This window comes from Equus caballus, chromosome 30 (assembly GCF_041296265.1).
Source record: "Equus caballus isolate H_3958 breed thoroughbred chromosome 30, TB-T2T, whole genome shotgun sequence".
Taxonomy (NCBI): domain Eukaryota; kingdom Metazoa; phylum Chordata; class Mammalia; order Perissodactyla; family Equidae; genus Equus; species Equus caballus.
The window spans coordinates 7,480,214-7,503,979 of NC_091713.1; the positions used below are offsets into that span (position 1 = coordinate 7,480,214).

The following is a 23,766-nucleotide window of genomic DNA, read 5'->3' on the forward strand; positions in this document are numbered from 1 at the left end:
TTGACTTGGCACGCATCCGCTTCCAGATGGACTATCCTCTCCTTCAGGTTTGTCACCGCCTGCCTCAACAGTTCGTTTTCGCTCGCTTGGGTCGTGAGGGTTTCCCTCAGAGAAAGGAATTCCTCCCTCTGCGCCTCGATTAAGAGCTCTCTGTCCTCCAGCGTGTTCTGTAAAGCCTCCTGTTTCTCCTTGAGCCGCTGAATTTCGGAATCCGTCTGTGCGTGCCGTTCTCTCTCCCGTTCCGAGGTGGCGGCCATCGCCTCGGACAGTCTCTGAGCCTCCTCCTGGAGGCTTCTGATGGCTGCGTCTTTTTCCTCCGTGGCTCGCCTTAAGGCTTCCACCTCTGCTGGCGGCCCTTTCGAAGACTCGCCCGGCGCCTCGGACTTAATTGCCTCCTGAGAGCCGGCCGCCTCGCAAGTCCGCGACGATGCGGCGGGCGGCTGTGGTGACGTGAGGGCGGGTGGACCCAAGAGAACCTCCTTGGCATTGCAGAGCTGCTCTAGGCCGAGCTGCATCTGTGCCAGTCTCTTCCCCAAGAGCCGGAGTTGGGTCGCATCCCCTCGAGGACGCGGGAACGGGGCGGCAGAGTGCATCTGTCGCCGACACTTCTCCTCGCTGTCCACTGAGGCCCGTGCCTCGAGTGGTGGGAGTTCTTTCTGAAGTTGGGATGACTCCCGCTGCAGATGGTGCACCTCGGTGAGCACCAGCCGCTGCCACTCCTCCAGCACGTTGACCCGCTGCTTCAACGTGCCCCGTTCCCGGAGAAGCTCCTCCAACTGATTCGCGTCCACGCCCCGAACCTCATGGCCAGCGTCGGACGTTTGCCAGATGGTCAGTAAAGTCTGACATTTCTGGCTCAAGGCACCGATTTCAATGTCTTTGGCTCGGACGAGGCGTGATAAGTGCCGGATCGCTTCTCGAAACATGTCCTCACCGCCGCTGTCAGATCGAGGGCGCCGTGTCTGACTTTCGCCTCGCAGCTTCGCGAGCTCTGCTTCTTTGGCCACCAGCAGGTCCATCATTGTGTGATACGCCCTTTTCAGGTGGCTGTTTTCCCTCAGCTTCTCGTCGAAAACGGCCAACACTCGTTCCCTTTCCAAAGCAGAGGCTTGCAGTTGCTGCTGGAGGCCCCCCGCATCCTGGACGGAGGCAGCCGAAGCTAGGCGAGCGGGAAGGCCCTGGCTCTGCCAGTCTTGCGGCTGGATCGTCTGAGTTCGTGGCCCGGTCTCATCGTCGTCCGGCTCATCAAGCCGCTCGGTCAGAGGGATCGTCTTTTCGGCCCCAAGTTTCAGCGCCTTCCTCTGCTTTTGCTCTTCAGTGGTCCTTGGAGGATGCTGGGTTTCCTCCTCCAGGTGACCTTCGATCCCTTTCAGTTGAGACCCCTCAGATTCTAGTTGTGTCCCGGCGTCGAGGGTGTTCGGGTCAACCACTGGAGCGGCTCGAGCCCGTTGTCTCTGTGGCTCCAGTGCTTCCCTCAGGTGACTGCCTTCTTCTTGCAGGGAGGCGAGCCTCGTGTCTCCTTCCTCGAGGCTTTCCCGCAGAGTTGCGGTGTCTCTCCGAGCTGGAGTTGCCGGTCTCTCCTTCTCGGGTGGTCCGGTCGCCCGAATGGCTTCCGTCTCCGTTCTCCCCGAGTCGGGTAAGTCTGGCAGCTTTTGCGTCCCCTTCCTCAGCACACCTCTGGTGAAGTCAGAGAGGTGTGCGGGGAGGGAAGCCACGCTGCCGCCCACTCGCCCCAGGGAATGGCCTAAGCCGGAGCCGAGGCCGGGGCGGCCAAACCAGGAGGCCATCGCTGCGGGTCACAGCACTGACCTGGTGCGCTCCGCGAAGAGCGTCCAGCCCAGCCGGACAGCCCCGCCAAGTGTCAGGGCCCCGGCGGCTGCGCGAGGCTAAGGGTCAAATCACAGCCAGGCGCTGCTAGGCAACGGCGGGCTGGCGGCCTGGGGGCGGGGCCTGGGCGGGGCTGGGGCGGGGCCTGGGCGGGGCCTGGGCGGGGCGCGGGCTCCAACCGTTGGGCTCGGGGCTCCCGGAGGGGAGGGGAGGGGCTGCCCGCAACCGCGAGGCCTGCCGCCTGGCCCTCACCCATGGCCACCTCCTGACACGCGTGCCCCGCTCCGCCCCCCTCCACCCCCCACCGCCAGCCCCGTGGGCCTCCGCTCATCCCCAGGGCTTCCCACCACGGCGGTGGGCCCCCCTCTCCCTCTGCTTCAGTGCCGCCCCCGGGGGCCAGGCGGCCCTCCTGCCCCCTGGGGCCGCCCGCCAGGAACGCCGCGCTGAAGGCCGCCATCCCCACACCGCCGCCACCTGTGCGCGTGGCAGCGCGTGTGGGCAGAAAGGACCCCAGGGCTCTGACTGCCGCCAAGCGCCTCCCACGCTCCCTCCTGTCCTGCGGCCGGGAATCTTCCCAGCCGGCTTGGAGAACACTCGGAGGGCCAAGGTAGGTGGGGACCCGCCTCCACCTGCAGAGTTCCGACGAGTGTGTTTGGACACACGTCGGCCCCCTGCGCAGAAGCACGACCCTCCTGAGCACCCTGACCGTGGCCATCCCCCACACAGTCGCCGGGGTCCTTGCCCCGCCGCCTCGCCGCCCTCTTCCTGCGGCCCTGCCTGGAGAAGCGGTCCCCGGGAGGAGCCTGGGGGCTCTCGGGCGCCACAGGCGGGGTGTGGCACACCGCGTGCACGCTGTGCGCCCGCTTCTGTCAGCGCGGGGCGGGCTGTGGTCGGGGAAGGGAGTCTTCCCCATGCGTCGAGCGGGCGGTGGAGCGGGGAAAGGACCCAGAGGTGCTCGTGCAGCGCGCGGCCCCCAGCCCCGCTGAGCCCGGCGGAACGTCGTCCTCGGGGCCCGACTCGGGGCCGGCGGCCGAGGCCCGGCTGCGCGCCGCCCCCTGGGCCTGCCGTGCGCTCCTGCCCCGGCGCGGGGCGCGGGGGCGGCGCGGCTGGCCCCGCGGGCCTGGGGACCCGCCGCCGCAGCGACCAGAAAGTCCCGGTCAGCCTGCCCCGAGCTCCGCGGGCCTGGGAGCCCGGCGCCGCCGCCGCCGCCGCCGCAGCCGCCGCCGCGGCCGCCGCCGCCGGCGGCTCGGCAGTGTGGCGCGGGAGCAGCCGCCAGGCCGTCCCGATGCGCGCGCCAGGAGCCCCGCAGGCTGGGGAGCCGCCGCCGCCGCCGCCGCCGCCGCCAGGTAGTGGCCGTTGCACTGCGGGAGGCCGCGGGCCCACCAGAGCATGGGCAGGTGAGGGCCCCGGGCGGCCGCCTCCCTCCGTGCACCCGTCGGGGTCTCCACCGCCCGGGCCCCGCCCCCGGGAGCAGGGACCTGCGCCTTCTCCTGTCCTGCCGGCGACCCTGGCGCCCGTGCTGGCTGCCTGGGGCCACCACTCCCATCCCTGGGGCGCGTGCCTTTGCACAGGCGCTGACGGCGGCGCTGGGGTGGGGGGCGCGGGGCGGGGCGCGGCGGGCTGGCGGGTGCTGGGACCGGATTCTCAGCCTTGGGCTCCAGCGGGGCGGGGTGGGGGGGCGATTAAGGAGTGACGCGGGGTGGTCGTGGGGGCAGGGCGCGCCGCGCAGACCCTTGAGGTCCAAGTGCAGACAGCGGAAATCTGTAAAGGGGCTTCCAGCCGGTGGGATCCCCTCGGTGCGTGCGTTTCCCTTGGGCCTTCAGGGAAGCGGGAGGCGGTGCTGCCTCCAGCCCAGGGCGAGGAGGAAGGAGCGGTGCCAGTTGTTGACCGCGTGAAATTTGGAATCGGGAGCAGGATGCAGGCGCCGGGCGCCAGTGAAAGGAAAAAGGGTTCTCCGGATCCTCTTCCTCCCTTTGGCTTTGGCAGCAGCTGCTTCTCCGTGTTGCTTTGGTCCTGCTGCCGTGCTCTTCCGGCGGGCGCTGAGTGTGAAATGCCCCAGGAAGCGGGGCGGGGAAGAGGTTGAGGATGGAAGAAGGCGAGCCGGCATGGGTGGGGGGAGCAGGCGCTGCAGGAAAGGTGATCCACCTTTCCTTGCTCTCCGCTTGCTGCCTTTCCCTGAGCCTTGGACTTCCACCCCTTCCGCCTCCGCCCGTCCTCCCGTCCTCCCGTCCAACCTCTCTCTCCTCTGAGTCCTGCCAAGAAGAGGCAGGTCGAACACTTGCGGTGTGCACTGGATCGAAGGGATTACCCTGCTAGGATTAGGCTCGCTCGATGAGCTTGAAGTCCTTTGAGTCAGAACCTGTTTGGGGTCTGCAGAGAGTCGCACGTGGCGGGAGGGTGGCCCGCGTGTGGGTGAGGAGCAGGGAGGAAGGCTGCAGGGGCGAGGCCTTGGAGATTCTGCTCCAGTTTGGCCTGCAGGCAGTGGAGAACCCTGGATTCCTTTCAAGCAGGGAAGCGATGGGACCACACACAAACTCAGGTCCGGGTACCCGATTTCGCAGCCAAGCCAATCAGCGAGAAGTCAGGGTTGCAGCAAGGAAAGAGGTTTATGATCAAGAGGCGGCCAGACAAGGAGGTGGGCGTAAAACTCAAACCCGCCTCCTCAAAGGGAAAACAAAACATTGGGGCGTTTATCTGGGGTTGGGGTAGGGGTGGGACCAGGAGAGCGCTGGGGGTGAAGCTTGAAGAGTCCTCTGCTCAGGTGCGACTGTCACTCGTATTTCTTCGTGGGTCACAAGTGCGAAGTCAGTGGGGTTCGACGCGTTGCACGCCGAGGATCTCTGTCCGTGACGCGGAAAGTGGGCGATCCGTCATTTCGGCTGGTCCAAGCCTCTGCACGATGTCCGCTCGGGCGGGGTCCGGGGGGGGCTGCCATCAAGCTGCTCTCTGATCTGCCGTCTTCCTGTTGTTCTGCAAAACAACCTCAGAAACTTTGGTTGCTTTCTCGCCCACGTCCACCCCTGTGGGGGCCGGGCACCGTGGTGTCAGTAACGGCAGGGTTTTCCTCTTGGGTCACCCTCCCAACAGTGTGGAGGATGGGTTCAAGCGGGGGGGGGGGTGCGGTGTGCCAGGAGGCCAGCCGGCAAGATCAGTAAGGAGTCTACTGGGCTGGTTGCGTGCAAGAGACAGGAAGGCATGCGGCAGAGCAGCGGGGACGGCAAAGACGGGAAGGCGCTCGGCTCCCTTTGGGAGTCGGTAGGCTGCCAAGTGGGTGAGACAGAGAGCTCAAGCGTGGCCCTGAGGCCTCTCGCTCTGGGGGGGGGGGGCGGGGATGAGATGGGCAGAGGTTTTCTGAGGTGATGAAAGGAAGGTAAGAGGAGGGGGAGGGTTCTTTTGGAGGATACCGGGCTCCCTTTTGGACGTGTCGGTTTTGAGAAGCCTTTGGACATCCCGAGAGGTGCGTCCAGCAGACAGTTAGAGAAAGCAGCGTGGAGTCAGGGGCAGGGTGACGTCAGTCGTACGCACTCAGAAGCCCTGGGCATCCGGGGGGCGAGTCGAATCGTAGGAGAGCGCATGAGCTTGCTCTGAGACCCGAGGGGTTCCTGTTCCCTGAAGACCGTGCCTTCGAGAACAGAACCCTTGGAGAAGTGGTCGGGAGGAGAAGCCGCAGAGGAAAGGGAGACAGAGGGGTCTGAGGTTAGGAAGGGCACCTGGGGAGGGGGCCATCCCCCAGAGAAAGAGGGTGGAGAGAACTTGCAGAGACTGAAGGCGTGGGCAGCATTCCTCAGACACCACAGAGAGTTTAGGAAGGCGAAGGAACCGAAGGGCGTGCCCTGGCCTCTTGCTAGGACGGGACGGCGACGAGATTTGGGGAGTCTTTCGAGGAGCCGGTGAGAGACGAGGCGATGACTGGATGGCTGACGAGGAGTCGAGGTCTTTTGGCAGCAGCTTAGCCGTGAAAGGTAGAGAGAGAAGGCGGTGGTGGAGGAGCGGAAAGGAGAGGTGTGGATGCTGGGAGAGACTTGGGTGTGCTCAGCGGCTTAAGGAAAGAAAGAGACGGGCCGAAGAGAAAGCAGCTGGCAAACTGAGGGAACGAGATCTTTGGGGGAGGCTGAGCAGACGGTTCCCAGGGCACCCCACGTGGAGCCAGGACCCTGGAACTGCCAAGCTGAATCCCTCTTCCTGGAAAACCAAAGGGAAAGGGGAGGGGTGGGTGGAGAGAAATAGAGGGACGTTCAAACGGGGGTGGGGGGTGGTGCGGGGAAACGGAGAGTTCTTGACTAGCTGGCCTCTGATCTCTTCGGGACGATCCCGCTTGAGGCAGGCGATGGAGATGATTTGGAGGGGCTGTTGAGGAATCGGGGCGGGGTCGGGGGGGGGTTGACCACGGCCCTCTGATGGGCTTGGGGGCGGAAGCGGCTTCCATGCCCATCGCGAGGCGCCGGTTCAGTCAGTCGGTGTCCATCCGGACCACAGACCACAGACCCCTGCTTTGGAAAACAACAAGAAGCAGTTCGTAAACCCTTGCAAAGATCTCTGAGGTCTGGTGACTGGCTTTGCAACCCAAAGCGAGTCAGGGAATAAGATCCTCCCGTGCTTAGGCGTTTTCCTGTCTGTCCCAGAGGCCGCAGAGCACCCGAGGGCGGTTTCCCAGGCAGTGGAAAGAGGAGGAGGACCGAGCCGGGGGAAAGCAAGCTTTCCTCGTGAAGTTTGGATGCCCGCTGCACGTTGGTGCCCTTCCCCTTTCTTCCTACTGTCCCGGGAGTGGGCGCCCTCGCGCGCTTTCTGATGCTGCAGCACTAAGGCAAGTGAGGTTCCCGCTCCCCGAGGGAAAGCTCAATAAACGCCCCCCTCCCCCCGCCCCCACCCTTCCCACCCCCCCACTCTTCCCACACCCCCAGCCCCCACCCGCCCGCAACCCCCCCACCTCCCAGACCCAACCCCCACCCCCCCACCCCACGCCCCCCAGCTCCTCCCAGACGGTGACAGCGTGACAAACAGAATCGGAAGCGTCCTTGGCCCACAGCCTGCGATCCCACCCGTGCCGCGCCTGCTCTCCAGAGAAGTGACGTCCGTCCGCTTTAAGGTGGGTGGCTACCTGCAGCGACACCCTTTTGAAAGCGCGAACCATAGCTATTTCTTTGAAAGCTCCAGTGAAGCCGCAGAGAAACCTGTGAGCTTTAGCACAAGGCCACTTTGTGCTAAGGAACCCGCAGCGAGGGACCGGCTTTCCTGAAAGCGCCGTCGTCTCCTCTGCGGCTTGGGGAGCCTCTAGGGCTTGGACAGGCCTTGGAGCAGCCCGGCAGCACTCTTGGCGGGTGGCAGCAGCCAAGGTGTGCCGGTGGGCACGACGTCGGTCACGGCGTCTAAGAGAAGGTGCCCAGACCCTCCGGTTCCGGGGCCGGGTGGGTCGATGAGAGACACGGCTGGGGAGCAGGGATTCCCGTCCGATCTTCTGGGGGTGGCTGCGAGGGCGGTTCTCAGAAGAGCTGGCACGTTCTTAGGCAGTGTCTTCCTGGCGGGTGCTCCGGGACGCTTCCTGGGCTGAGCGGGGAGCTGTCGTGGTGGAGAAGCTCCCTGAGACTCAGCTTCTAGAAAGTTCACGAAAAGCTCCGAGAAGGAACTCTTGAGCTCGGGTTGCTGGTTGGGTCTCCGAGGAGGAGGCGTGTCGGGGGCACTGCGGGATCCGAGCCGCCCGGTCACCCATCCGGTAAGGCCGCCCTGCTCTTCCTGCAGCAACTGCTCCATGGCCTCCCTTTCCACACCCAGGGTGCTTCCCATCCGTCGGAACGCTTCCCGGCGTTCGTGTCTGGCGCTTTGCAAGGCGTCCGTGAAGAGCTTTCTCAGGAGGGCCTTGTCTGCTTTTCCTTCCAGGGTGCTCACTAAGTCGGTCCACTTCTTTTGGACGTCCTCCAGCACTTCCCGTCGGGCCTCGTCTTGTCGCTGCAGTCCTCCGATCTGCTCCTCCTGCAGGCGCGAGGCGGCTTGCGCTCTCTCCAGCCGTCCCTGCAGCGACCTCAGCTTCCCTTCCAGGCCGTCTGCCTTTTGCATCCATTCGGCCAGGACCACCTTCAGGTTGGCCAGGGCTCCGGCCTGCTGCTTCTCTGCTTCCCGGGAGGCGGACAGCTGGAGGGCAGTCTCCTCTTTCTGCTGGGTGACCGCAGTCAGTTGTTCCTGCAGGGACCCGACCCGGGCAGCGGCCCGCTGGCTCGCCTTCTGCATGGCGTGGGAAGATGACAGGAGCCTCTCCTCTAGCGCCGTGACTTTCCTCCTGAGTTGAGCCGCTCTGTCTTCTGCCAGCCGCGCTGCCCGGAGATGCCAGTCTTCGCATTCTGAAGCCTGCGTCCGAGACGTCCCCAGCTCCTGGCCTAAGCGCGCTCCCTTGTCGCGCAAAAGGCGAACCTCCTCCCGCAGGGCGCACTTTTCCACTCGTTCCTGTCTCAGCGCCAGCGCCGCCTCATCTCTCTCGTGCTGAAAGACAATGCTCTTTTCCTGCATGGAGGTCACTGCATTGAGAAGCTGGCTCAATTCCCCAGCCCGGCCCTCTTCTTTTTCTCTCAGGAGGCACTCAAAAGCCAGAGCCTTCTTCTTCACGGAGACGCATTCGAATTCCTTCTCCCTCAGCATCGTAGAGAGGCGCCTGTTCGTCTCTTGTAAGGCTTGGTTTTCGGTGTCCTTCTCCCTGGACCTTTCCAGCAGTTTTGCATTCTCCCGTTTGACTTGGCACGCATCCGCTTCCAGATGGACTATCCTCTCCTTCAGGTTTGTCACCGCCTGCCTCAACAGTTCGTTTTCGCTCGCTTGGGTCGTGAGGGTTTCCCTCAGAGAAAGGAATTCCTCCCTCTGCGCCTCGATTAAGAGCTCTCTGTCCTCCAGCGTGTTCTGTAAAGCCTCCTGTTTCTCCTTGAGCCGCTGAATTTCGGAATCCGTCTGTGCGTGCCGTTCTCTCTCCCGTTCCGAGGTGGCGGCCATCGCCTCGGACAGTCTCTGAGCCTCCTCCTGGAGGCTTCTGATGGCTGCGTCTTTTTCCTCCGTGGCTCGCCTTAAGGCTTCCACCTCTGCTGGCGGCCCTTTCGAAGACTCGCCCGGCGCCTCGGACTTAATTGCCTCCTGAGAGCCGGCCGCCTCGCAAGTCCGCGACGATGCGGCGGGCGGCTGTGGTGACGTGAGGGCGGGTGGACCCAAGAGAACCTCCTTGGCATTGCAGAGCTGCTCTAGGCCGAGCTGCATCTGTGCCAGTCTCTTCCCCAAGAGCCGGAGTTGGGTCGCATCCCCTCGAGGACGCGGGAACGGGGCGGCAGAGTGCATCTGTCGCCGACACTTCTCCTCGCTGTCCACTGAGGCCCGTGCCTCGAGTGGTGGGAGTTCTTTCTGAAGTTGGGATGACTCCCGCTGCAGATGGTGCACCTCGGTGAGCACCAGCCGCTGCCACTCCTCCAGCACGTTGACCCGCTGCTTCAACGTGCCCCGTTCCCGGAGAAGCTCCTCCAACTGATTCGCGTCCACGCCCCGAACCTCATGGCCAGCGTCGGACGTTTGCCAGATGGTCAGTAAAGTCTGACATTTCTGGCTCAAGGCACCGATTTCAATGTCTTTGGCTCGGACGAGGCGTGATAAGTGCCGGATCGCTTCTCGAAACATGTCCTCACCGCCGCTGTCAGATCGAGGGCGCCGTGTCTGACTTTCGCCTCGCAGCTTCGCGAGCTCTGCTTCTTTGGCCACCAGCAGGTCCATCATTGTGTGATACGCCCTTTTCAGGTGGCTGTTTTCCCTCAGCTTCTCGTCGAAAACGGCCAACACTCGTTCCCTTTCCAAAGCAGAGGCTTGCAGTTGCTGCTGGAGGCCCCCCGCATCCTGGACGGAGGCAGCCGAAGCTAGGCGAGCGGGAAGGCCCTGGCTCTGCCAGTCTTGCGGCTGGATCGTCTGAGTTCGTGGCCCGGTCTCATCGTCGTCCGGCTCATCAAGCCGCTCGGTCAGAGGGATCGTCTTTTCGGCCCCAAGTTTCAGCGCCTTCCTCTGCTTTTGCTCTTCAGTGGTCCTTGGAGGATGCTGGGTTTCCTCCTCCAGGTGACCTTCGATCCCTTTCAGTTGAGACCCCTCAGATTCTAGTTGTGTCCCGGCGTCGAGGGTGTTCGGGTCAACCACTGGAGCGGCTCGAGCCCGTTGTCTCTGTGGCTCCAGTGCTTCCCTCAGGTGACTGCCTTCTTCTTGCAGGGAGGCGAGCCTCGTGTCTCCTTCCTCGAGGCTTTCCCGCAGAGTTGCGGTGTCTCTCCGAGCTGGAGTTGCCGGTCTCTCCTTCTCGGGTGGTCCGGTCGCCCGAATGGCTTCCGTCTCCGTTCTCCCCGAGTCGGGTAAGTCTGGCAGCTTTTGCGTCCCCTTCCTCAGCACACCTCTGGTGAAGTCAGAGAGGTGTGCGGGGAGGGAAGCCACGCTGCCGCCCACTCGCCCCAGGGAATGGCCTAAGCCGGAGCCGAGGCCGGGGCGGCCAAACCAGGAGGCCATCGCTGCGGGTCACAGCACTGACCTGGTGCGCTCCGCGAAGAGCGTCCAGCCCAGCCGGACAGCCCCGCCAAGTGTCAGGGCCCCGGCGGCTGCGCGAGGCTAAGGGTCAAATCACAGCCAGGCGCTGCTAGGCAACGGCGGGCTGGCGGCCTGGGGGCGGGGCCTGGGCGGGGCTGGGGCGGGGCCTGGGCGGGGCCTGGGCGGGGCGCGGGCTCCAACCGTTGGGCTCGGGGCTCCCGGAGGGGAGGGGAGGGGCTGCCCGCAACCGCGAGGCCTGCCGCCTGGCCCTCACCCATGGCCACCTCCTGACACGCGTGCCCCGCTCCGCCCCCCTCCACCCCCCACCGCCAGCCCCGTGGGCCTCCGCTCATCCCCAGGGCTTCCCACCACGGCGGTGGGCCCCCCTCTCCCTCTGCTTCAGTGCCGCCCCCGGGGGCCAGGCGGCCCTCCTGCCCCCTGGGGCCGCCCGCCAGGAACGCCGCGCTGAAGGCCGCCATCCCCACACCGCCGCCACCTGTGCGCGTGGCAGCGCGTGTGGGCAGAAAGGACCCCAGGGCTCTGACTGCCGCCAAGCGCCTCCCACGCTCCCTCCTGTCCTGCGGCCGGGAATCTTCCCAGCCGGCTTGGAGAACACTCGGAGGGCCAAGGTAGGTGGGGACCCGCCTCCACCTGCAGAGTTCCGACGAGTGTGTTTGGACACACGTCGGCCCCCTGCGCAGAAGCACGACCCTCCTGAGCACCCTGACCGTGGCCATCCCCCACACAGTCGCCGGGGTCCTTGCCCCGCCGCCTCGCCGCCCTCTTCCTGCGGCCCTGCCTGGAGAAGCGGTCCCCGGGAGGAGCCTGGGGGCTCTCGGGCGCCACAGGCGGGGTGTGGCACACCGCGTGCACGCTGTGCGCCCGCTTCTGTCAGCGCGGGGCGGGCTGTGGTCGGGGAAGGGAGTCTTCCCCATGCGTCGAGCGGGCGGTGGAGCGGGGAAAGGACCCAGAGGTGCTCGTGCAGCGCGCGGCCCCCAGCCCCGCTGAGCCCGGCGGAACGTCGTCCTCGGGGCCCGACTCGGGGCCGGCGGCCGAGGCCCGGCTGCGCGCCGCCCCCTGGGCCTGCCGTGCGCTCCTGCCCCGGCGCGGGGCGCGGGGGCGGCGCGGCTGGCCCCGCGGGCCTGGGGACCCGCCGCCGCAGCGACCAGAAAGTCCCGGTCAGCCTGCCCCGAGCTCCGCGGGCCTGGGAGCCCGGCGCCGCCGCCGCCGCCGCCGCAGCCGCCGCCGCGGCCGCCGCCGCCGGCGGCTCGGCAGTGTGGCGCGGGAGCAGCCGCCAGGCCGTCCCGATGCGCGCGCCAGGAGCCCCGCAGGCTGGGGAGCCGCCGCCGCCGCCGCCGCCGCCGCCAGGTAGTGGCCGTTGCACTGCGGGAGGCCGCGGGCCCACCAGAGCATGGGCAGGTGAGGGCCCCGGGCGGCCGCCTCCCTCCGTGCACCCGTCGGGGTCTCCACCGCCCGGGCCCCGCCCCCGGGAGCAGGGACCTGCGCCTTCTCCTGTCCTGCCGGCGACCCTGGCGCCCGTGCTGGCTGCCTGGGGCCACCACTCCCATCCCTGGGGCGCGTGCCTTTGCACAGGCGCTGACGGCGGCGCTGGGGTGGGGGGCGCGGGGCGGGGCGCGGCGGGCTGGCGGGTGCTGGGACCGGATTCTCAGCCTTGGGCTCCAGCGGGGCGGGGTGGGGGGGCGATTAAGGAGTGACGCGGGGTGGTCGTGGGGGCAGGGCGCGCCGCGCAGACCCTTGAGGTCCAAGTGCAGACAGCGGAAATCTGTAAAGGGGCTTCCAGCCGGTGGGATCCCCTCGGTGCGTGCGTTTCCCTTGGGCCTTCAGGGAAGCGGGAGGCGGTGCTGCCTCCAGCCCAGGGCGAGGAGGAAGGAGCGGTGCCAGTTGTTGACCGCGTGAAATTTGGAATCGGGAGCAGGATGCAGGCGCCGGGCGCCAGTGAAAGGAAAAAGGGTTCTCCGGATCCTCTTCCTCCCTTTGGCTTTGGCAGCAGCTGCTTCTCCGTGTTGCTTTGGTCCTGCTGCCGTGCTCTTCCGGCGGGCGCTGAGTGTGAAATGCCCCAGGAAGCGGGGCGGGGAAGAGGTTGAGGATGGAAGAAGGCGAGCCGGCATGGGTGGGGGGAGCAGGCGCTGCAGGAAAGGTGATCCACCTTTCCTTGCTCTCCGCTTGCTGCCTTTCCCTGAGCCTTGGACTTCCACCCCTTCCGCCTCCGCCCGTCCTCCCGTCCTCCCGTCCAACCTCTCTCTCCTCTGAGTCCTGCCAAGAAGAGGCAGGTCGAACACTTGCGGTGTGCACTGGATCGAAGGGATTACCCTGCTAGGATTAGGCTCGCTCGATGAGCTTGAAGTCCTTTGAGTCAGAACCTGTTTGGGGTCTGCAGAGAGTCGCACGTGGCGGGAGGGTGGCCCGCGTGTGGGTGAGGAGCAGGGAGGAAGGCTGCAGGGGCGAGGCCTTGGAGATTCTGCTCCAGTTTGGCCTGCAGGCAGTGGAGAACCCTGGATTCCTTTCAAGCAGGGAAGCGATGGGACCACACACAAACTCAGGTCCGGGTACCCGATTTCGCAGCCAAGCCAATCAGCGAGAAGTCAGGGTTGCAGCAAGGAAAGAGGTTTATGATCAAGAGGCGGCCAGACAAGGAGGTGGGCGTAAAACTCAAACCCGCCTCCTCAAAGGGAAAACAAAACATTGGGGCGTTTATCTGGGGTTGGGGTAGGGGTGGGACCAGGAGAGCGCTGGGGGTGAAGCTTGAAGAGTCCTCTGCTCAGGTGCGACTGTCACTCGTATTTCTTCGTGGGTCACAAGTGCGAAGTCAGTGGGGTTCGACGCGTTGCACGCCGAGGATCTCTGTCCGTGACGCGGAAAGTGGGCGATCCGTCATTTCGGCTGGTCCAAGCCTCTGCACGATGTCCGCTCGGGCGGGGTCCGGGGGGGCTGCCATCAAGCTGCTCTCTGATCTGCCGTCTTCCTGTTGTTCTGCAAAACAACCTCAGAAACTTTGGTTACTTTCTCGCCCACGTCCACCCCTGTGGGGGCCGGGCACCGTGGTGTCAGTAACGGCAGGGTTTTCCTCTTGGGTCACCCTCCCAACAGTGTGGAGGATGGGTTCAAGCGGGGAGGGGGGGGTGCGGTGTGCCAGGAGGCCAGCCGGCAAGATCAGTAAGGAGTCTACTGGGCTGGTTGCGTGCAAGAGACAGGAAGGCATGCGGCAGAGCAGCGGGGACGGCAAAGACGGGAAGGCGCTCGGCTCCCTTTGGGAGTCGGTAGGCTGCCAAGTGGGTGAGACAGAGAGCTCAAGCGTGGCCCTGAGGCCTCTCGCTCTCGGGGGGGGGGGGGGGGGGGCGGGGATGAGATGGGCAGAGGTTTTCTGAGGTGATGAAAGGAAGGTAAGAGGAGGGGGAGGGTTCTTTTGGAGGATACCGGGCTCCCTTTTGGACGTGTCGGTTTTGAGAAGCCTTTGGACATCCCGAGAGGTGCGTCCAGCAGACAGTTAGAGAAAGCAGCGTGGAGTCAGGGGCAGGGTGACGTCAGTCGTACGCACTCAGAAGCCCTGGGCATCCGGGGGGCGAGTCGAATCGTAGGAGAGCGCATGAGCTTGCTCTGAGACCCGAGGGGTTCCTGTTCCCTGAAGACCGTGCCTTCGAGAACAGAACCCTTGGAGAAGTGGTCGGGAGGAGAAGCCGCAGAGGAAAGGGAGACAGAGGGGTCTGAGGTTAGGAAGGGCACCTGGGGAGGGGGCCATCCCCCAGAGAAAGAGGGTGGAGAGAACTTGCAGAGACTGAAGGCGTGGGCAGCATTCCTCAGACACCACAGAGAGTTTAGGAAGGCGAAGGAACCGAAGGGCGTGCCCTGGCCTCTTGCTAGGACGGGACGGCGACGAGATTTGGGGAGTCTTTCGAGGAGCCGGTGAGAGACGAGGCGATGACTGGATGGCTGACGAGGAGTCGAGGTCTTTTGGCAGCAGCTTAGCCGTGAAAGGTAGAGAGAGAAGGCGGTGGTGGAGGAGCGGAAAGGAGAGGTGTGGATGCTGGGAGAGACTTGGGTGTGCTCAGCGGCTTAAGGAAAGAAAGAGACGGGCCGAAGAGAAAGCAGCTGGCAAACTGAGGGAACGAGATCTTTGGGGGAGGCTGAGCAGACGGTTCCCAGGGCACCCCACGTGGAGCCAGGACCCTGGAACTGCCAAGCTGAATCCCTCTTCCTGGAAAACCAAAGGGAAAGGGGAGGGGTGGGTGGAGAGAAATAGAGGGACGTTCAAACGGGGGTGGGGGGTGGTGCGGGGAAACGGAGAGTTCTTGACTAGCTGGCCTCTGATCTCTTCGGGACGATCCCGCTTGAGGCAGGCGATGGAGATGATTTGGAGGGGCTGTTGAGGAATCGGGGCGGGGTCGGGGGGGGGGTTGACCACGGCCCTCTGATGGGCTTGGGGGCGGAAGCGGCTTCCATGCCCATCGCGAGGCGCCGGTTCAGTCAGTCGGTGTCCATCCGGACCACAGACCACAGACCCCTGCTTTGGAAAACAACAAGAAGCAGTTCGTAAACCCTTGCAAAGATCTCTGAGGTCTGGTGACTGGCTTTGCAACCCAAAGCGAGTCAGGGAATAAGATCCTCCCGTGCTTAGGAGTTTTCCTCTCTGTCCCAGAGGCCGCAGAGCACCCGAGGGCGGTTTCCCAGGCAGTGGAAAGAGGAGGAGGACCGAGCCGGGGGAAAGCAAGCTTTCCTCGTGAAGTTTGGATGCCCGCTGCACGTTGGTGCCCTTCCCCTTTCTTCCTACTGTCCCGGGAGTGGGCGCCCTCGCGCGCTTTCTGATGCTGCAGCACTAAGGCAAGTGAGGTTCCCGCTCCCCGAGGGAAAGCTCAATAAACGCCCCCCTCCCCCCGCCCCCACCCTTCCCACCCCCCCACTCTTCCCACACCCCCAGCCCCCACCCGCCCGCAACCCCCCCACCTCCCAGACCCAACCCCCACCCCCCCACCCCACGCCCCCCAGCTCCTCCCAGACGGTGACAGCGTGACAAACAGAATCGGAAGCGTCCTTGGCCCACAGCCTGCGATCCCACCCGTGCCGCGCCTGCTCTCCAGAGAAGTGACGTCCGTCCGCTTTAAGGTGGGTGGCTACCTGCAGCGACACCCTTTTGAAAGCGCGAACCATAGCTATTTCTTTGAAAGCTCCAGTGAAGCCGCAGAGAAACCTGTGAGCTTTAGCACAAGGCCACTTTGTGCTAAGGAACCCGCAGCGAGGGACCGGCTTTCCTGAAAGCGCCGTCGTCTCCTCTGCGGCTTGGGGAGCCTCTAGGGCTTGGACAGGCCTTGGAGCAGCCCGGCAGCACTCTTGGCGGGTGGCAGCAGCCAAGGTGTGCCGGTGGGCACGACGTCGGTCACGGCGTCTAAGAGAAGGTGCCCAGACCCTCCGGTTCCGGGGCCGGGTGGGTCGATGAGAGACACGGCTGGGGAGCAGGGATTCCCGTCCGATCTTCTGGGGGTGGCTGCGAGGGCGGTTCTCAGAAGAGCTGGCACGTTCTTAGGCAGTGTCTTCCTGGCGGGTGCTCCGGGACGCTTCCTGGGCTGAGCGGGGAGCTGTCGTGGTGGAGAAGCTCCCTGAGACTCAGCTTCTAGAAAGTTCACGAAAAGCTCCGAGAAGGAACTCTTGAGCTCGGGTTGCTGGTTGGGTCTCCGAGGAGGAGGCGTGTCGGGGGCACTGCGGGATCCGAGCCGCCCGGTCACCCATCCGGTAAGGCCGCCCTGCTCTTCCTGCAGCAACTGCTCCATGGCCTCCCTTTCCACACCCAGGGTGCTTCCCATCCGTCGGAACGCTTCCCGGCGTTCGTGTCTGGCGCTTTGCAAGGCGTCCGTGAAGAGCTTTCTCAGGAGGGCCTTGTCTGCTTTTCCTTCCAGGGTGCTCACTAAGTCGGTCCACTTCTTTTGGACGTCCTCCAGCACTTCCCGTCGGGCCTCGTCTTGTCGCTGCAGTCCTCCGATCTGCTCCTCCTGCAGGCGCGAGGCGGCTTGCGCTCTCTCCAGCCGTCCCTGCAGCGACCTCAGCTTCCCTTCCAGGCCGTCTGCCTTTTGCATCCATTCGGCCAGGACCACCTTCAGGTTGGCCAGGGCTCCGGCCTGCTGCTTCTCTGCTTCCCGGGAGGCGGACAGCTGGAGGGCAGTCTCCTCTTTCTGCTGGGTGACCGCAGTCAGTTGTTCCTGCAGGGACCCGACCCGGGCAGCGGCCCGCTGGCTCGCCTTCTGCATGGCGTGGGAAGATGACAGGAGCCTCTCCTCTAGCGCCGTGACTTTCCTCCTGAGTTGAGCCGCTCTGTCTTCTGCCAGCCGCGCTGCCCGGAGATGCCAGTCTTCGCATTCTGAAGCCTGCGTCCGAGACGTCCCCAGCTCCTGGCCTAAGCGCGCTCCCTTGTCGCGCAAAAGGCGAACCTCCTCCCGCAGGGCGCACTTTTCCACTCGTTCCTGTCTCAGCGCCAGCGCCGCCTCATCTCTCTCGTGCTGAAAGACAATGCTCTTTTCCTGCATGGAGGTCACTGCATTGAGAAGCTGGCTCAATTCCCCAGCCCGGCCCTCTTCTTTTTCTCTCAGGAGGCACTCAAAAGCCAGAGCCTTCTTCTTCACGGAGACGCATTCGAATTCCTTCTCCCTCAGCATCGTAGAGAGGCGCCTGTTCGTCTCTTGTAAGGCTTGGTTTTCGGTGTCCTTCTCCCTGGACCTTTCCAGCAGTTTTGCATTCTCCCGTTTGACTTGGCACGCATCCGCTTCCAGATGGACTATCCTCTCCTTCAGGTTTGTCACCGCCTGCCTCAACAGTTCGTTTTCGCTCGCTTGGGTCGTGAGGGTTTCCCTCAGAGAAAGGAATTCCTCCCTCTGCGCCTCGATTAAGAGCTCTCTGTCCTCCAGCGTGTTCTGTAAAGCCTCCTGTTTCTCCTTGAGCCGCTGAATTTCGGAATCCGTCTGTGCGTGCCGTTCTCTCTCCCGTTCCGAGGTGGCGGCCATCGCCTCGGACAGTCTCTGAGCCTCCTCCTGGAGGCTTCTGATGGCTGCGTCTTTTTCCTCCGTGGCTCGCCTTAAGGCTTCCACCTCTGCTGGCGGCCCTTTCGAAGACTCGCCCGGCGCCTCGGACTTAATTGCCTCCTGAGAGCCGGCCGCCTCGCAAGTCCGCGACGATGCGGCGGGCGGCTGTGGTGACGTGAGGGCGGGTGGACCCAAGAGAACCTCCTTGGCATTGCAGAGCTGCTCTAGGCCGAGCTGCATCTGTGCCAGTCTCTTCCCCAAGAGCCGGAGTTGGGTCGCATCCCCTCGAGGACGCGGGAACGGGGCGGCAGAGTGCATCTGTCGCCGACACTTCTCCTCGCTGTCCACTGAGGCCCGTGCCTCGAGTGGTGGGAGTTCTTTCTGAAGTTGGGATGACTCCCGCTGCAGATGGTGCACCTCGGTGAGCACCAGCCGCTGCCACTCCTCCAGCACGTTGACCCGCTGCTTCAACGTGCCCCGTTCCCGGAGAAGCTCCTCCAACTGATTCGCGTCCACGCCCCGAACCTCATGGCCAGCGTCGGACGTTTGCCAGATGGTCAGTAAAGTCTGACATTTCTGGCTCAAGGCACCGATTTCAATGTCTTTGGCTCGGACGAGGCGTGATAAGTGCCGGATCGCTTCTCGAAACATGTCCTCACCGCCGCTGTCAGATCGAGGGCGCCGTGTCTGACTTTCGCCTCGCAGCTTCGCGAGCTCTGCTTCTTTGGCCACCAGCAGGTCCATCATTGTGTGATACGCCCTTTTCAGGTGGCTGTTTTCCCTCAGCTTCTCGTCGAAAACGGCCAACACTCGTTCCCTTTCCAAAGCAGAGGCTTGCAGTTGCTGCTGGAGGCCCCCCGCATCCTGGACGGAGGCAGCCGAAGCTAGGCGAGCGGGAAGGCCCTGGCTCTGCCAGTCTTGCGGCTGGATCGTCTGAGTTCGTGGCCCGGTCTCATCGTCGTCCGGCTCATCAAGCCGCTCGGTCAGAGGGATCGTCTTTTCGGCCCCAAGTTTCAGCGCCTTCCTCTGCTTTTGCTCTTCAGTGGTCCTTGGAGGATGCTGGGTTTCCTCCTCCAGGTGACCTTCGATCCCTTTCAGTTGAGACCCCTCAGATTCTAGTTGTGTCCCGGCGTCGAGGGTGTTCGGGTCAACCACTGGAGCGGCTCGAGCCCGTTGTCTCTGTGGCTCCAGTGCTTCCCTCAGGTGACTGCCTTCTTCTTGCAGGGAGGCGAGCCTCGTGTCTCCTTCCTCGAGGCTTTCCCGCAGAGTTGCGGTGTCTCTCCGAGCTGGAGTTGCCGGTCTCTCCTTCTCGGGTGGTCCGGTCGCCCGAATGGCTTCCGTCTCCGTTCTCCCCGAGTCGGGTAAGTCTGGCAGCTTTTGCGTCCCCTTCCTCAGCACACCTCTGGTGAAGTCAGAGAGGTGTGCGGGGAGGGAAGCCACGCTGCCGCCCACTCGCCCCAGGGAATGGCCTAAGCCGGAGCCGAGGCCGGGGCGGCCAAACCAGGAGGCCATCGCTGCGGGTCACAGCACTGACCTGGTGCGCTCCGCGAAGAGCGTCCAGCCCAGCCGGACAGCCCCGCCAAGTGTCAGGGCCCCGGCGGCTGCGCGAGGCTAAGGGTCAAATCACAGCCAGGCGCTGCTAGGCAACGGCGGGCTGGCGGCCTGGGGGCGGGGCCTGGGCGGGGCTGGGGCGGGGCCTGGGCGGGGCCTGGGCGGGGCGCGGGCTCCAACCGTTGGGCTCGGGGCTCCCGGAGGGGAGGGGAGGGTCTGCCCGCAACCGCGAGGCCTGCCGCCTGGCCCTCACCCATGGCCACCTCCTGACACGCGTGCCCCGCTCCGCCCCCCTCCACCCCCCACCGCCAGCCCCGTGGGCCTCCGCTCATCCCCAGGGCTTCCCACCACGGCGGTGGGCCCCCCTCTCCCTCTGCTTCAGTGCCGCCCCCGGGGGCCAGGCGGCCCTCCTGCCCCCTGGGGCCGCCCGCCAGGAACGCCGCGCTGAAGGCCGCCATCCCCACACCGCCGCCACCTGTGCGCGTGGCAGCGCGTGTGGGCAGAAAGGACCCCAGGGCTCTGACTGCCGCCAAGCGCCTCCCACGCTCCCTCCTGTCCTGCGGCCGGGAATCTTCCCAGCCGGCTTGGAGAACACTCGGAGGGCCAAGGTAGGTGGGGACCCGCCTCCACCTGCAGAGTTCCGACGAGTGTGTTTGGACACACGTCGGCCCCCTGCGCAGAAGCACGACCCTCCTGAGCACCCTGACCGTGGCCATCCCCCACACAGTCGCCGGGGTCCTTGCCCCGCCGCCTCGCCGCCCTCTTCCTGCGGCCCTGCCTGGAGAAGCGGTCCCCGGGAGGAGCCTGGGGGCTCTCGGGCGCCACAGGCGGGGTGTGGCACACCGCGTGCACGCTGTGCGCCCGCTTCTGTCAGCGCGGGGCGGGCTGTGGTCGGGGAAGGGAGTCTTCCCCATGCGTCGAGCGGGCGGTGGAGCGGGGAAAGGACCCAGAGGTGCTCGTGCAGCGCGCGGCCCCCAGCCCCGCTGAGCCCGGCGGAACGTCGTCCTCGGGGCCCGACTCGGGGCCGGCGGCCGAGGCCCGGCTGCGCGCCGCCCCCTGGGCCTGCCGTGCGCTCCTGCCCCGGCGCGGGGCGCGGGGGCGGCGCGGCTGGCCCCGCGGGCCTGGGGACCCGCCGCCGCAGCGACCAGAAAGTCCCGGTCAGCCTGCCCCGAGCTCCGCGGGCCTGGGAGCCCGGCGCCGCCGCCGCCGCCGCCGCAGCCGCCGCCGCGGCCGCCGCCGCCGGCGGCTCGGCAGTGTGGCGCGGGAGCAGCCGCCAGGCCGTCCCGATGCGCGCGCCAGGAGCCCCGCAGGCTGGGGAGCCGCCGCCGCCGCCGCCGCCGCCGCCAGGTAGTGGCCGTTGCACTGCGGGAGGCCGCGGGCCCACCAGAGCATGGGCAGGTGAGGGCCCCGGGCGGCCGCCTCCCTCCGTGCACCCGTCGGGGTCTCCACCGCCCGGGCCCCGCCCCCGGGAGCAGGGACCTGCGCCTTCTCCTGTCCTGCCGGCGACCCTGGCGCCCGTGCTGGCTGCCTGGGGCCACCACTCCCATCCCTGGGGCGCGTGCCTTTGCACAGGCGCTGACGGCGGCGCTGGGGTGGGGGGCGCGGGGCGGGGCGCGGCGGGCTGGCGGGTGCTGGGACCGGATTCTCAGCCTTGGGCTCCAGCGGGGCGGGGTGGGGGGGCGATTAAGGAGTGACGCGGGGTGGTCGTGGGGGCAGGGCGCGCCGCGCAGACCCTTGAGGTCCAAGTGCAGACAGCGGAAATCTGTAAAGGGGCTTCCAGCCGGTGGGATCCCCTCGGTGCGTGCGTTTCCCTTGGGCCTTCAGGGAAGCGGGAGGCGGTGCTGCCTCCAGCCCAGGGCGAGGAGGAAGGAGCGGTGCCAGTTGTTGACCGCGTGAAATTTGGAATCGGGAGCAGGATGCAGGCGCCGGGCGCCAGTGAAAGGAAAAAGGGTTCTCCGGATCCTCTTCCTCCCTTTGGCTTTGGCAGCAGCTGCTTCTCCGTGTTGCTTTGGTCCTGCTGCCGTGCTCTTCCGGCGGGCGCTGAGTGTGAAATGCCCCAGGAAGCGGGGCGGGGAAGAGGTTGAGGATGGAAGAAGGCGAGCCGGCATGGGTGGGGGGAGCAGGCGCTGCAGGAAAGGTGATCCACCTTTCCTTGCTCTCCGCTTGCTGCCTTTCCCTGAGCCTTGGACTTCCACCCCTTCCGCCTCCGCCCGTCCTCCCGTCCTCCCGTCCAACCTCTCTCTCCTCTGAGTCCTGCCAAGAAGAGGCAGGTCGAACACTTGCGGTGTGCACTGGATCGAAGGGATTACCCTGCTAGGATTAGGCTCGCTCGATGAGCTTGAAGTCCTTTGAGTCAGAACCTGTTTGGGGTCTGCAGAGAGTCGCACGTGGCGGGAGGGTGGCCCGCGTGTGGGTGAGGAGCAGGGAGGAAGGCTGCAGGGGCGAGGCCTTGGAGATTCTGCTCCAGTTTGGCCTGCAGGCAGTGGAGAACCCTGGATTCCTTTCAAGCAGGGAAGCGATGGGACCACACACAAACTCAGGTCCGGGTACCCGATTTCGCAGCCAAGCCAATCAGCGAGAAGTCAGGGTTGCAGCAAGGAAAGAGGTTTATGATCAAGAGGCGGCCAGACAAGGAGGTGGGCGTAAAACTCAAACCCGCCTCCTCAAAGGGAAAACAAAACATTGGGGCGTTTATCTGGGGTTGGGGTAGGGGTGGGACCAGGAGAGCGCTGGGGGTGAAGCTTGAAGAGTCCTCTGCTCAGGTGCGACTGTCACTCGTATTTCTTCGTGGGTCACAAGTGCGAAGTCAGTGGGGTTCGACGCGTTGCACGCCGAGGATCTCTGTCCGTGACGCGGAAAGTGGGCGATCCGTCATTTCGGCTGGTCCAAGCCTCTGCACGATGTCCGCTCGGGCGGGGTCCGGGGGGGGCTGCCATCAAGCTGCTCTCTGATCTGCCGTCTTCCTGTTGTTCTGCAAAACAACCTCAGAAACTTTGGTTGCTTTCTCGCCCACGTCCACCCCTGTGGGGGCCGGGCACCGTGGTGTCAGTAACGGCAGGGTTTTCCTCTTGGGTCACCCTCCCAACAGTGTGGAGGATGGGTTCAAGCGGGGAGGGGGGGGTGCGGTGTGCCAGGAGGCCAGCCGGCAAGATCAGTAAGGAGTCTACTGGGCTGGTTGCGTGCAAGAGACAGGAAGGCATGCGGCAGAGCAGCGGGGACGGCAAAGACGGGAAGGCGCTCGGCTCCCTTTGGGAGTCGGTAGGCTGCCAAGTGGGTGAGACAGAGAGCTCAAGCGTGGCCCTGAGGCCTCTCGCTCTCGGGGGGGGGGGGGGGGGGGGCGGGGATGAGATGGGCAGAGGTTTTCTGAGGTGATGAAAGGAAGGTAAGAGGAGGGGGAGGGTTCTTTTGGAGGATACCGGGCTCCCTTTTGGACGTGTCGGTTTTGAGAAGCCTTTGGACATCCCGAGAGGTGCGTCCAGCAGACAGTTAGAGAAAGCAGCGTGGAGTCAGGGGCAGGGTGACGTCAGTCGTACGCACTCAGAAGCCCTGGGCATCCGGGGGGCGAGTCGAATCGTAGGAGAGCGCATGAGCTTGCTCTGAGACCCGAGGGGTTCCTGTTCCCTGAAGACCGTGCCTTCGAGAACAGAACCCTTGGAGAAGTGGTCGGGAGGAGAAGCCGCAGAGGAAAGGGAGACAGAGGGGTCTGAGGTTAGGAAGGGCACCTGGGGAGGGGGCCATCCCCCAGAGAAAGAGGGTGGAGAGAACTTGCAGAGACTGAAGGCGTGGGCAGCATTCCTCAGACACCACAGAGAGTTTAGGAAGGCGAAGGAACCGAAGGGCGTGCCCTGGCCTCTTGCTAGGACGGGACGGCGACGAGATTTGGGGAGTCTTTCGAGGAGCCGGTGAGAGACGAGGCGATGACTGGATGGCTGACGAGGAGTCGAGGTCTTTTGGCAGCAGCTTAGCCGTGAAAGGTAGAGAGAGAAGGCGGTGGTGGAGGAGCGGAAAGGAGAGGTGTGGATGCTGGGAGAGACTTGGGTGTGCTCAGCGGCTTAAGGAAAGAAAGAGACGGGCCGAAGAGAAAGCAGCTGGCAAACTGAGGGAACGAGATCTTTGGGGGAGGCTGAGCAGACGGTTCCCAGGGCACCCCACGTGGAGCCAGGACCCTGGAACTGCCAAGCTGAATCCCTCTTCCTGGAAAACCAAAGGGAAAGGGGAGGGGTGGGTGGAGAGAAATAGAGGGACGTTCAAACGGGGGTGGGGGGTGGTGCGGGGAAACGGAGAGTTCTTGACTAGCTGGCCTCTGATCTCTTCGGGACGATCCCGCTTGAGGCAGGCGATGGAGATGATTTGGAGGGGCTGTTGAGGAATCGGGGCGGGGTCGGGGGGGGGTTGACCACGGCCCTCTGATGGGCTTGGGGGCGGAAGCGGCTTCCATGCCCATCGCGAGGCGCCGGTTCAGTCAGTCGGTGTCCATCCGGACCACAGACCACAGACCCCTGCTTTGGAAAACAACAAGAAGCAGTTCGTAAACCCTTGCAAAGATCTCTGAGGTCTGGTGACTGGCTTTGCAACCCAAAGCGAGTCAGGGAATAAGATCCTCCCGTGCTTAGGCGTTTTCCTGTCTGTCCCAGAGGCCGCAGAGCACCCGAGGGCGGTTTCCCAGGCAGTGGAAAGAGGAGGAGGACCGAGCCGGGGGAAAGCAAGCTTTCCTCGTGAAGTTTGGATGCCCGCTGCACGTTGGTGCCCTTCCCCTTTCTTCCTACTGTCCCGGGAGTGGGCGCCCTCGCGCGCTTTCTGATGCTGCAGCACTAAGGCAAGTGAGGTTCCCGCTCCCCGAGGGAAA

The 23,766-nt window shown here is 65.0% G+C and overlaps 1 protein-coding gene and 3 long non-coding RNA genes across 4 annotated transcripts in view; all 4 read left to right on the forward strand.

Annotated features, from left to right (window-relative positions):
• The window catches only part of LOC138921490 (ral guanine nucleotide dissociation stimulator-like), a 265,069-nt gene that overhangs the window by 131,966 nt on the left and 109,337 nt on the right, over window positions 1-23,766 (forward strand). The window lies entirely within an intron of this gene.
• On the forward strand, window positions 4,111-6,648 carry LOC138921551 (uncharacterized). Its single transcript, XR_011434188.1, has 3 exons — window positions 4,111-4,462; window positions 5,676-5,789; window positions 6,450-6,648. It is a non-coding gene; the product is annotated as an uncharacterized lncRNA (long non-coding RNA).
• On the forward strand, window positions 12,653-15,200 carry LOC138921560 (uncharacterized). The gene is made up of 3 exons (XR_011434203.1): window positions 12,653-13,004; window positions 14,227-14,340; window positions 15,002-15,200. It is a non-coding gene; the product is annotated as an uncharacterized lncRNA (long non-coding RNA).
• On the forward strand, window positions 21,205-23,753 carry LOC138921548 (uncharacterized). Its single transcript, XR_011434186.1, has 3 exons — window positions 21,205-21,556; window positions 22,781-22,894; window positions 23,555-23,753. It is a non-coding gene; the product is annotated as an uncharacterized lncRNA (long non-coding RNA).